The sequence below is a fragment of the Saimiri boliviensis genome, chromosome 3 (genome assembly GCF_048565385.1).
Source record: "Saimiri boliviensis isolate mSaiBol1 chromosome 3, mSaiBol1.pri, whole genome shotgun sequence".
NCBI lineage: Eukaryota > Metazoa > Chordata > Mammalia > Primates > Cebidae > Saimiri > Saimiri boliviensis.
This window is the reverse complement of record NC_133451.1, coordinates 2589683-2602601: the sequence shown is the minus strand read 5'-3', so window position 1 is coordinate 2602601 and position 12919 is coordinate 2589683. Positions and strand designations below refer to the sequence as shown.

Below are 12919 nucleotides of genomic sequence, written 5' to 3'. Positions count from 1 at the left end.
AAAGTACAAAAAACGGGCAAAACTATAGTATTGAGAAGTGTATGTTTAGTTTTTTGTTAGATGGAGTCTCACTCTGTTGCCAGGCTGGAGTGTAATGGCATGATCTTAGCTCACTACGATCTCCACCTTCCAGGTTCAAGTGATTCTCCTGCCTCCGCCTCCCAAGTAGTAGCTGGGACTACAGGCGTGTGCTACGATGCCCTGCTAATTTTTGTATTTTTAGTAGAAATGGGGTTTCACCATTGATAAGATAGTCTCCATCTCTTGACCTCATGATCCGCCCACCTCGGCCTCCCAAAGTGCTAGGATTACAGGCGTGAGCCACTGCGCCCAGCCAGCTGTATGTTTCACAAAGTAAAAGAAAGGGAGAGTAGTAGCCTTTAGTGGATTTTGGAGTCCTCATAATGTTCTATTTCCTTATCTGGATGATGCTCATACCAGGGGTCAAATTAACTGCAAACCTGTACATAGTTTTATGCAATTCTATGGTATTTAACAGTAAGAAATATTCTTTAGACATGATGTCTTTTTCTTTGAGATGGAATCTCACTCTGTCACCCAGGCTGGAGTGCAGTGACACAATCTTTGCTCACTGAAACCTCCACCATCCTGGTTCAAGTGATTCTCCTGCTTCAGCTTCCTGAGTAGCTGGGATTACAGGCACACGCCACCATGCCTGGCCAATTTTTTTAAATGAAATGCTCATTAAAGAAATAAGTTTTGGGCCAGGCATGATGGCTCATGCCTGTAATCCCAGCACTTTGGGAGGCCAAGGCGGGTGGATTACCTGAGGTCAGGAGTTCAAAACCAGCCTGGCCAACATGGTGAAACCCCGTCTCTATTTAAAAAAAAAAAAAAAGAAAAGACCCCAAAGTTAACTTGAAATAGATCACAGACCTATATGTAACAGTTAAAATTATAAAACCTCAGCCAGGCGCGGTGGCTCACACCTATAATCCCAGCCCTTTGGGAGGCTGAGACGGGTGGATCATCAGGTCAAGAGATCGAGACCATCCTGGTCAACATGGCGAAACCCCGTCTCTACTAAAAATACAAAAATTAGCTGGGCATGGTGGCGTGTGCCTGTAATTCCAGCTACTCAGGAGGCTGAGGCAGGAGAATTGCCTGAACCCAGGAGGCAGAGGTTGCGGTGAGCCGAGATCGTGCCATTGCACTCCAGCCTGGGTAACAAGAGCGAAACTCCATCTCAAAATAAAAAATAAATAAAAATAAAAATAAAAAATTATAAAACCTCTAGAAGAAAACAAAGGGGGGAAATGTTCCCAAACTTGGAGTAGGCAAAGATCTCTTGAGATCCCAAAAGCACTAATCATTACAAAAACTGGTAAACTGAACTAAATCAAACCAAAAAACTTCCATTCCTCGAGACACGTCTGCTTCTGGCTTCTGCCGTAGGATGAAGAGAACTGGGACAGCATGATGCTCACCCTTACAGTGCAAAACAGCCAGACTAACTTCAAATCCATGACTATTTTTGAACCTGCTAGAGAGCTGAGGTTGCAGAACAAAAAGTGGCCCATAATCTAAGGGCCTGCAGGGAAAGAAAACATACAGGCTCGCCTGGAGCAGACACAATCAGACACCGGTAAGAAGAGTTCGGCAAGAATAAAAGACAAATTGCAAAAGGCTGAGTATAGGCTGTCAGGACAATTTCTGGCCGCTACAGAAACTGGGGGACCCTGCACTACTCTGCAGGCTCTTTCTCTGTGGCACCCACTAAGCAATCACTGAAAAGATCTGCAAGAGCCCTAAGAAGCACAGATAGTAGTACAGAACCCAGGGAGGGGGCCAGGAGACAGGAAGGAGGGGTAAGACATTCTACCCAAATCCCTTCCCTCAATCTCCACTCAGAAACAAAAGTCCTAATTTGTGTGTGTGCTGGGTGCAGGAGGGAGGGAAGGCTTTGGTAAACACTTACTGTGATTGGGGACACGGAATAGAGGGTGAGGAAAGACCTGCTCCTGCACAAGGGGCATAATTACACACTGAGTCCACAACTACAGCTAGGGAAAAGGCAGAAGAACTGAGACAGCTGCACCTCTGAAATCCAAGGTTACCAGACACGTCTAAAACCATTTTGGCCGGGTGCAGTGGCTCAGGCCTGTAATCCCAGCACTTTGGGAAGCTAAGGCGGGCGAATCACATGAGGTCAGGAGTTCAAGACCAACTTGGCCAACAAGGTGTAACCTTGTCTTTACTAAAAATACAAAAATTAGCTGGGTGTGGTGGCACACACTTGTAATCCCAGCTACCTGGGAGGTTCACTTGAACCTGGAAGACAGGTTACAGTGAGCCGACTGCACCACTGCACTCCAGCCTGGGAGCCTGGGAGCCAAGAGTGAAACTCTGTCTCAAAAAAAAAAAAAAAAAGAAAGGAAAAAGAAAAACTGACTGAGCCTTAAACAGAACAGGAGGCAGCACCCCACTACCAGTACACATTTTCAAGTCAAAAAGCTTCAAACAACAGCCAACTCTACAAAAATGCAAAGCCTGTGCTGCATAATGCACAGCAAATAAACTGAGGCCAACTCTGAACATGAGTAACACAAATTACATGCAAATAAAAGGCCCAGCAGAGAGGTACACCCATTTCCAGGAATTAAAATTATTTACTGTAGCTTGTAATGTCTTATACAACATGTATGGCTTTGAAAAATATTTATAAAACCTACAAGAGGGTACAAAAGAAACCCCACACTTTCAAGAGACAAAGCAATCATCAAAACAAGACTCAGAATATGATGAGGGTGTTAGAACTGTCTGACAGGAATTTAAAATAACTCTATGTGTTAAACACTGTAACGGAAAAGGTGAACAACACACAAGTTCACATGAATAATTTCAGCAGAAAGATCAGTGAACATGAGTATGTGTCAACAGAAATCTCCCAAACAGAAACAGTAAGAGAAAAGGGCGGTGGACAGAATATCCAAGACACAATACAATATGAAATGCTTTAATATCCATGCAGCTGAAATCCCAGGAAGAGGAGAACAGAGAAGAAGAAATAACGGTTGAGAATTTTCCAAAATTAATGACAAACACCAAACCACAGATCCAAGAAGCTCAGAGAATGTTAAAAAACAAAAACAAAAACAACACCTGGTCTTACTATTTCCTCACTTCTGAAAACAAAACAGAAAGAAAATACTGAGCAAGTTCAAGTGGGGCTCATGCCTGTAATCCCACCACTTGCTGGGGTGAGAGGATCGCTTGAGCCCAGGAGTTCGGGAGCAGCCTGGTTAACACAGCAAGACCTCATCTCTACAAAAAAAATTTTAAAAATTAGACCACACCTGTGGTCTCAGCTACTCAGGAGGCCAAGATGGAGGATCGCTTGAGCCTGGCAGGTTGACGCTGCAGTGAGCTGTGATCATGTCACCGCATTCCAGCCTGGGCAACAGAGCAAGATCTTGTCTCGAAAAGAAGCGGGGTGGGGAAGAGAGGAAAGATTGAAAGCAGTTAAGGATAAAAAAAACATTACACTTGAAAGAACAAAGATAACAGTTACGGCAGGTTTCTTGTGAGAAACCATGAAAACCAGAAGAGAGTAATTTCACTAAATTCTTGAAAGCAAAAATAGCTTTTAACTAAGACTTCTATACCCAGCAAAGAGATCTTTTAAAAATAAAGGAGAAAGACTTTCGCAAACAAAAACAAGAAATTCACTGCCAACAGACCTAACCCACGTAAAATGTTAAAGTATTTCAGAGGCTGGGCATGGTGGCTCATGTGTGTAATCCCAGCGCTTTGGGAGGCTGAGGCAGGCAGACTGCCTGAGCTAACGAGTAGAGACCAGCCTGGGAAACACAGTGAAACCCATCTCCACTAAAATACAAAAAAATTAGTCCAGGCAGCATGAACCTATAATCCCAACTACTCAGGAGGCTGAGTCAGGAGAATAACGTGAACCTGGGAGGTGGAGGTTGCAGTTAGCCAAGATTGTGCCACTGCACTCCAGCCTGGGTAAGAGACAGAGACACAGTCTCCAAAAAAAAAAAAAAAAAAAACAGAGAGAGAGAAAAGAAAGAATTTCAGTGAGAGAATATGTTATCAGACCAAAACCTAGGTCTACAAAAGAAATGACAATCCCAAAAAATGGAATAGAATAAAATAAAATCAGTGGGTTTTAAAAATATTTATAAAGACAAGGTGTTTATTTCTTGGTTCACAGTTCTGTAGGCTGTACACACAGGGCACCAGCATCTGCTCAGCTTCTAGTGAGACCACAGGCAGAAGGCAAAAGAGGAACAAATGTATCACATGGCAAGAGAGAGCAAGAGAGTGAGGAGCCAGAGATAGATGGGGGAGGCCCCAGACTCTTTTTAACAACTAGATTTCAAGTGAACTAATAGAGCAAGAACTCATTCATCACCACGGGCAAGGCACCAAGTCATTCATGTAGACCCACCTCCATAATCCAACAGTTCCCAGTAGACCCCACCTCCAAAATGCAACATCAGGGGGTCACATTTCTTTATTAAGTTTGAGGGTACATATGCAGCATGTGTGTCACAGGAATTTGCTGTACCAATTATTTCTTCAATCAGATAAGACTAGCAGCCATTAGTTGTTATTTTTCCTGATGCTCATCCTCCTCACACCATCTACTCTTTGATAGGCCACGGCTATGTGTTACTCCCCTCTATGTGTCCATGTGTTCTCAACAGCTGTAAGTGAGAATATGTGGTATGTGGTTTTCTGGGTCTACGTACTCTAAGTGAGAATCAGCAGAAAACCAGCAGTATCTGGTTTTCTGTTCCTGCGTTAGTTTGCTGAAGATAATGGCGTCTAGCTCCATCCAAGCCCCTGCAAAGGACAGATTCCCATTCTTCTTTATAGCTGCATATTATTCCACAGTGTATATGTACCACGTTTTCTTTATCTAATCTATCTATCACTGATGGACATTTGGGTTGATTCCATGTCTTTTTTTTTTTTTTTTTTGAGACGGAGTTTCGCTCTTGTTACCCAGGCTGGAGTGCAATGGCGCGATCTCGGCTCACCGCAACCTCCGCCTCCTGGGCTCAGGCAATTCTCCTGCCTCAGCCTCCTGAGTAGCTAGGATTACAGGCATGCGCCACCATGCCCAGCTGATTTTATATATATATATATATATATATATATATATATTTTTTTTTTGGTAGAGACGGGGTTTCACCATGTTGAGCAGGATGGTCTCGATCTCTTAACCTCGTGATCCACCCGCCTTGGCCTCCCAAAGTGCTGGGACTACAGGCTTGAGCCACCGCACCCGGCCGATTCCATGTCTTTGCTATAGTGGACAGTGCTGCAATGAACAGACATGTGCATGTGTCTTTGTAACAGAACAATGTATATTCCTTTGGGTATATGCCCAGTAATGGGACTGCTGGGTCGAATGGTATTTCTAATTTTAGTCTTTGCAGAATTGCCATGCCATCTTCCACAATGATTGACTAATTTACACTCCCACCAACAGTGTATAAGCATTCCTTTTTCTCTACAACCTCACCACTATCTGTTATTTTTTAACTTTTTAATAACAGCCATTCTCACTGCTGAAAATCAGTGTTATCACTTTTTTTGAGACAGGGTCTCATTCTGTCATCTAGGCTGGAGTAGAGTGGCACAATCACTGGTCTCTGCCGCTTTGACCTCCCAAGCTCAAGCAATCCTCCCATTTCAGCCTCCCAAGTAACTGGGACCACAGTCAAGTGCCATCTTGCTGGCTAATTTTTTTTATCTTTTGTAGAGAAGGGACCTTGTTATGTTGCCTAAGTTGGTCTCCAACGACTGGGCTTAAGTGATCCTCCTGCCTCAGCCTCCCAAAGTGCTGGGATTACAGGTATTTAAACACCATGCCAAGTCAGCATTATTTTAATTGCACTAAAAGATGACTGATTTTTCAAATGCAAAAATAGCAATGTATGTGTTTATTGCGTATGTAAAAGCCAAATGTGTAACATCAATAGCACAAAGGATGAAAGGAGAAATTGGTAATATTCCATACAACGTTCTTATACTACTGTGAAGTGGTATACTTTATATATATATATATATATTTGTGCTCGCTTCGGCAGCACATATAAGAAAATTGGAACGATACAGAGAAGATTAGCATGGCCCCGGCACAAGGATGACACACAAATTCGTGAAGCGTTCCATATTTTTAAAAATATATATATATATTTAAAATATACCACTTCACAGTAGTATAAGAACTATATATATTTTATTTTATATATAAATATTTTATTATATATAAAAAACATATATACGTTGTTTTTTTTAAAACAGAGTCTCACTCCACCACCCAGGCTGGAGTGCAGCAGCACAATCTCAGCTCACTGCAACCTCTACCTCCCGGGTTCAAGCAATTCTCCTGCCTCAGCCTCCCAAGTAGCTGGGATTACAGGTGTGTGCCACAACCCCAGCTAATTTTTTTGTATTTGTAGTAGATAGAGATGGTGTTTCACCATGCTGGTCAGGCTGGTCAAACTCCTGACCTCATGTGATCCACCTGCCTTGGCCTCCCAAAGTTCTGGGAGATATTAAAGGCGTAAGCCATGGTGCCCAGCCATAGTATCATTGGAAGGTACACTCTGGATTAATTAAAACTGTTGGCCAGGCATGGTGGTGGTTCATACCTGTAATCCCAGCACTTTGGGAAGCTGAGATGGGAGGATTGCTTGAAGCCAGGAGTTCAAGACCAGTCTAAGCAACAAAAGCAAGACCCCATCTCTACAAAGAACAAAAGAATTAGCCAGGTGTGGCAGTACACACCTGTGGTCCCAGATACCTGAGAAGCTACAGAGGGAAGATCGCATGAGCCCAGGATTTCAAAGATGCAGTGAGCCATGATCACGTCACTTCACTCCAACCTGGGCAACAGAGCAAGACCCTATCTCTCTCTCTTTTTTTTTTTTTTTTTTGAAACAGAGTCTCGCTCTGTTGCCAGGCTGGAGTGCAGTGGCGCGATCTTGGGACACTACAACCTCCTCCTTCCAGGTTCAAGTGATTCTCCTGCCTCAGTTTCCCGAATAGCTGGGATTACAGGCGTCCACCACCACGCCCGGCTAATTTTTGCATTTTTAGTAGAGACGGGGTTTCACCATGTTGGCCAGGATCGTCTCAATCTCCTGACCCTGTGATCTGCCTGCCCCCGTCTTCCAAAGTGCGGGGATTACAGGCCACCGAGCCCAGCCGAGCAAGACCCTATCTCTTTAAAAAATAAATAAATAAAATTAATTAATTTAAAACATGCAGGCCGGGCGCGGTGGCTCACGCCTGTAATCTCAGCACTTTGGGAGGCCGAGGTGGGTGGATCACGAGGTCAAGAGATCGAGACCATCCTGGTCAACAAGGTGAAACCCCGTCTCTACTAAAAATACAAAAATTAGCTGGGCATGGTGGCGCGTGCCTGTAATCCCAGCTACTCAGGAGGCTGAGGCAGGAGAATTGCTTGAACCCGGGAGGCGGAGGTTGCGGTGAGCCGAGATGGCGCCATTGCACTCCGGCCTGGGTAACAAGAGCGAAACTCCGTCTCAAAAAAAAAACAAACAAACATGTATACTGTGAACTCTTAGGCAACGATTATAAAAGCATTTTTAAGAGGTATAAATAGGCCAGGTGTAATGGCTCACACCTGTAATCCCAGCACTTTGGGAGGCTGAGGCAGGTGGATTACCTGAGGTCAGGAGTTTGAGACCAGCCTGGTCAACATGGTGGAACCCTGGTTCTACTAGAAATACAAAACTTAGCCAGGCATAGTGGTGGACACCTGTAATCCCAGATACCCAGGAGGCTGAGGTGAGCAAATCCCTAGAACCCAGGAGGCGGAGGGTGCAGTGAGCCAAGATTGCACCACTGCATTCCAGCTCAAGTGACAGAGCGAGATTCTATCTCAAAAAAAAAAAGATAAATAATATGTCGATATAATATAACAGAATCACAAAACATGCTCAATTAAACCCAGAGGAGGTGAACAAAGGAGAAAAAGGAAACAAAGGATAAATGCAACAAAAAGAAAACAACTAGCAAGACAGCAGAGATCTTAACCAAACCCTATTAATAACCATCATTGGCTGCCTGGGGCCAGAGGAGGATAGGTTGGCAAAGGAGCATGAGCGGGCTCTGTGGGGTGACATTGTCCAAATCTTAACTGGAGTGGTAGATATTTGCCAATATTCAGAACTGTATGCTTAGAAGGGGTACAGCTTACTGTGTATACCATATATCTCAATAAAGTTTATCTTTTACAGTAAAAAATAGAAGGGGGAAAAAAAACTACCAATTATAGCAAGGTACGATTAAAAACGCAGGCTCTAAAGCCAGACTGCTCAGCTTCACTTACTAGCCATGTCAACATGAGCATTACTAACCTCTCTTGGCCTTGGTATCCTCATCTAAAAATAAGGATATAAGTCTGGGTGAAGTGGCTCACACCTGTAATCCCAGCACTTTGGGAGGCCAAGGTAGTGGATCACTTGAGGCCAGGAGTTTGAGACCAACCTAGCCAATATGGTGAAACCCTGTATCTACTAAAAATACAAAAATCAGCCAAGTATGGTGGCATTTGCCTGTAATCCCAACTACTTAGGAGGCTGAGGCAGGACAATCGCTTGAACTCAGCAGGCAGAGGTTGCAGTGAAATGAGATTGCACCACTGTACTCCAGCCTGGGTGACACAGCAGGACTCAATCTCAAAATTAATTAATTAAAATAAAATAAAGAGGGCTGGGCACGGTGACTCATGTCAGTAATCCCAGCACTGTGGGAGGCCGAGGCGGGCAGATCATGAGGTCAAGAGATTGAGACCATCCTGGCCAACATGGTGAAACCTCATCTCTACTAAAAAAACAAAAATTAGCTGGGTATGGTGGCATGTGCCTGTAGTCCCAGCTACTTGGGAGGCTGAGGCAGGAGAATCACTTGAACCCGGGAGGTAGAGATGAGCCAAGATCGTGCCACTACACGCCAGCCTGGGCAACAGAACAAGACTCCATCTCAAAAAAATAAATAAATAAAAGTAAAAGAGGATAATACCACCATCTGGCCTCACAGGCCTGCCATAAGAAGTACATGGATTCATACATTTACGTGCTTAAGCCACTATCTGGTATGTGGTCAGAGATTCTCAAGTACTAGATAACATTATGATTAACAAGAAATAACCAGTATTTCACACGTGAGATATCTGCTCCTTAAAGGTTACCATCTCTGCTCTGTGCAAATCAGTATCGAAACCATCAAGATGAAGACTGAGTAAAATAAAAATACAAGGCAGACCAAAAAGCTCAAAACCATCCCATCTGTGCACCGTATTCCTATTACCTAAAAGCACATTTTAAAAATTACTGACTCTGTTTCTGAAGTTAAGATACATTTGACTTTTGAAAATATTCACCCTACGTTTTTAAGAGTTAACTAAAATTAAGTGAGGCCAGGCTCTGTGGCTCATGCCTGTAGTCCCAGCACTTTGGGAGGCTGAGACGGGAGGACGGCTTGAGGGACCAAGGTGGGAGGATTTTTTGAGCCAAGGACGTCAAGGATGCAGTGAGCTATGATCATGCCACTGTACTCCAGCCTGGGCAATAAAGCAAGACCCTGTGTCAAAAAATTAAAAACTAAAAATTAATTGAGAAGAGAAGTGAAGATCATGAGCTGGAATCCCTGGAAACCTCCCCCACAGAGAAGCTGGCTCTTCTAGATGCACCTAATAAAAGGGGCTACAGAAATCCTAGAATCAACCTCCATCTACTCAGACCCATGACTGCAAGCTCTAGAAAGCCAGGTTCTTTGAGAAGGAATCGCAATGGTACAATCTTGGCTCATCTGTGCCTGTGTATCCTGGCTAGCCTGGTGGCTGTGGACCTGCTCTGGCCCAGCCAACTAGATGATTGCAACCATGTCTTCTCAAGGTCTGAACCAGCCTCAGGGAGAAGCCCCCTTAAATGTGTCCTTCCTTGGGCAGAGTTCTCTTTCCAGCTTACTCTCCTATCATAGCTTAGTAACACTTTAACACATTAAACATTCCCTGTGTAAAGTACTGTGTGGTTTTGTCTCCTGACTGGACCCTGACTGTACACTGTGCTTGCTCCTCAAAATCACTATCTATGGACTTACTGAATGGCTGTTATAACACAACAGATGAAGAAGTTTGTTTTATGATAAAGTGAGGTAATGGCAAGTGACCACAGGAGTCACTCGTTTTGTCACATATGCCATCACCCAGGGGCAACGGCTCTAGTGAACAGTGGGATGGCACCCAGAACACCAGACAGGGAGACCTTTGGTGGCAAAATGCTGTCTCACAAGTTATAGGATATATTCTGCACAAATGACCAATGGCCACATATTTCAGAAAAGAAGAACTAAATGAGAGGGGAATCTCTTGGTGTCACACCTAAAGTTCAGTCCAGAGGAATTTTCCCTCTTACCTAACCCCACAACTTTGGGTTCTGCAGGGGCAGGGCAGGGTGGGGCGGGGCAGGGCGGGGCAGAGCAGGGCGATGGAAGGAAGAAATCTTAGCATCTAAAACTTTAAATTGCTGCACCTGTTGATAAGAGTTTCCATATACTGAAGTTGAGTCTGACTACCAGGGTGTCTCATGCTTCTGAACCAAAAGAGGTAAAAAACAAAGTGTTAGTGGGTTGACCAGAATAACTGAAGCTGAAGATTACAAAGATCCTGAAGAGGCAGACCACTAATAACTATTAATAGATGTTTGGGAATAAAACTCTGGAGAGCACCCCATCAGGTTTAAATCCCCCTCCAATAAAAAACCAGAGATGGTGATGGTTAAGAGTAAAAAGAACATGAAACAGTAGAATCCCAAAAAGTATGTCTTTTTCTTAACTAAACTTCCTTCCAAACTGTTGACACATCTTCCAAGAAAAGCAACATTCACACCAATAAATGTTTCAGCCATTTGAATCATCCGAATTTGTCATAAAACAGAATGAAGAAAAAATAACAAAACATTAACCGAGAACCATATGTTGCCGCCCCCACCCCCCGCCCCGCAACTAAATTCAGTCAGCAATGGTTTTGTTTTTATACCTATACATGTTTCTTAAAGAACAAAAAACAAAAGCCTAAAAAGTCAAGAATACATTAAAAAATAATTAACGGGGGCTGACTAACAGACTGCCTTTCATGTCTCTATCAGTGCCATTCACCATCAAGGACAGTGTACACCACAGTTTGAACACCAGTAGCAGTTAGAAGGAGAAACTGCCAGTCCCAGTCAAAGAGCCTAGGACTTTGGAGCCAGAATTCCTGGGTTTGAAAGCCAATTTCATCTCCTAACAATCTGTGTAACCTTGAGAAGTCACTTAACATTTGTAGAACTTGGTTTTTTATTCTGAGAAATAGAGCTACTTCATGAGGTGTTAAAAATACTAAGTTTAGACTGGGGGCAGTGGCTCACTCCTGTAATTCCAGTACTTTGGGAGGCCATGGTGGGCAAATCATTTCCGGCCAGGAGTTCAAGATCAGCTTGGCCAACATGGCGAAATCCCTTCTCTACTAAAAATACAAAAATTAGCCAGGCTTGATGGTATGCCCCTGTGAGTTAGGAGAATCTCTTGAACCTGGGAGGTGAAGGACGCAGTGAGCTGAGATTGTACCATACTGCATTCCAGCCTCAGTGACAGAGACCAGATTAAAAAATAATACTACTACTAAGGTTAGGCTGTATACGGTAGCTCACTCTGTAATCCCGGCACTCTGGGAGGCTGAGGCAGACAGATCGCTTGAACACAGGAGTTTGAGACCAGCCTGGCCAACATGGTGAAACCCCATCTCTACTAAAAATACAAAAATTAGCTGACACGGTGGCGCACAACTGTAATCCCAGTTACTCAGGAGGCTGGGGCACAAGAATTGCTTGAACCCAGGAGGTGGAGGCTACAGTGAGTTGAGATTGCACCATTGCATTCCAGCCTGGGTGATGGAGTAAGACTCTGTCTCAAAAAAAAAAAAAAGTTACACTGGGACAGGCATGGGTGGCTCACGCCTATAATCCCAGCACTTTGGTAGGCCGAGGCAAGAGGAATGCTTGAGCCCAGGAGTTCACGATCAGCCAGTGCAACACAGTCAGACCTCATTATCTATAGAAAATAAAAAATCAGGTGGGAGGATGGCTTGAACCTGGTAGGTCGAGGCTGCAATGATCTGTGATTACGCCACTGCATTCCAGCCTGGGTGACAGAGTGAGACCCTGCCTCAACAAAAATAAAGTTACACTGAGTGTGGGCCTGCCTTCCCCTCTACTTCCTCTGCCTCTGCCACCCTTGAGACAACAAGACCAACCTCTCCTCTTCCTCATCTTCTTCAGCCTAGTTAATGTAAAGAGAATGAGGATGAAGACCTTTATCATTATCCGCTTCCACTTAATAGTAAATATAACATTTTATTTTCTCTAGCTTATTATAGGAATACAGTAGATAATACCTATAGACAAAATATTTGTTCATCAAATGTTTACAGTATTGGATTGGTAAAGTTTTGTTTTGTTTTTTTGTTTTTTTGTTTTTTTTTTTTGAGACGGAGTTTCGCTCTTGTTACCCAGGCTGGAGTGCAATGGCGCGATCTCGGCTCACCGCAACCTCCGCCTCCTGGGTTCAGGCAATTCTCCTGCCTCAGCCTCCTGAGTAGCTGGGATTACAGGCACGTGCCACCATGCCCAGCTAGTTTTTTGTATTTTTAGTAGAGACGGGGTTTCACCATGTTGACCAGAATGGTCTTGATCTCTCGACCTCGTGATCCACCCGCCTCAGCCTCCCAAAGTGCTGGGATTACAGGCTTGAGCCACCGCGCCCGGCCGGTAAAGTTTTGGAGAGTCGAAAAGTATAAGCAAATTTTTGACTACACGAGGGGGTCAGCATCCCACACCACTGTGTTATTCAAGGG

The 12919-nt window shown here is 44.0% G+C and overlaps 1 protein-coding gene and 1 non-coding gene across 7 annotated transcripts in view; one reads left to right on the top strand and one right to left on the bottom strand.

Annotated features, from left to right (window-relative positions):
• The window catches only part of FAM193A (family with sequence similarity 193 member A), a 205815-nt gene that overhangs the window by 144890 nt on the left and 48006 nt on the right, over window positions 1–12919 (bottom strand). The window lies entirely within an intron of this gene.
• Window positions 6068–6174, top strand: LOC120363713 (U6 spliceosomal RNA). The gene has a single exon (XR_005579166.1). It is a non-coding gene; the product is annotated as a U6 spliceosomal RNA (small nuclear RNA).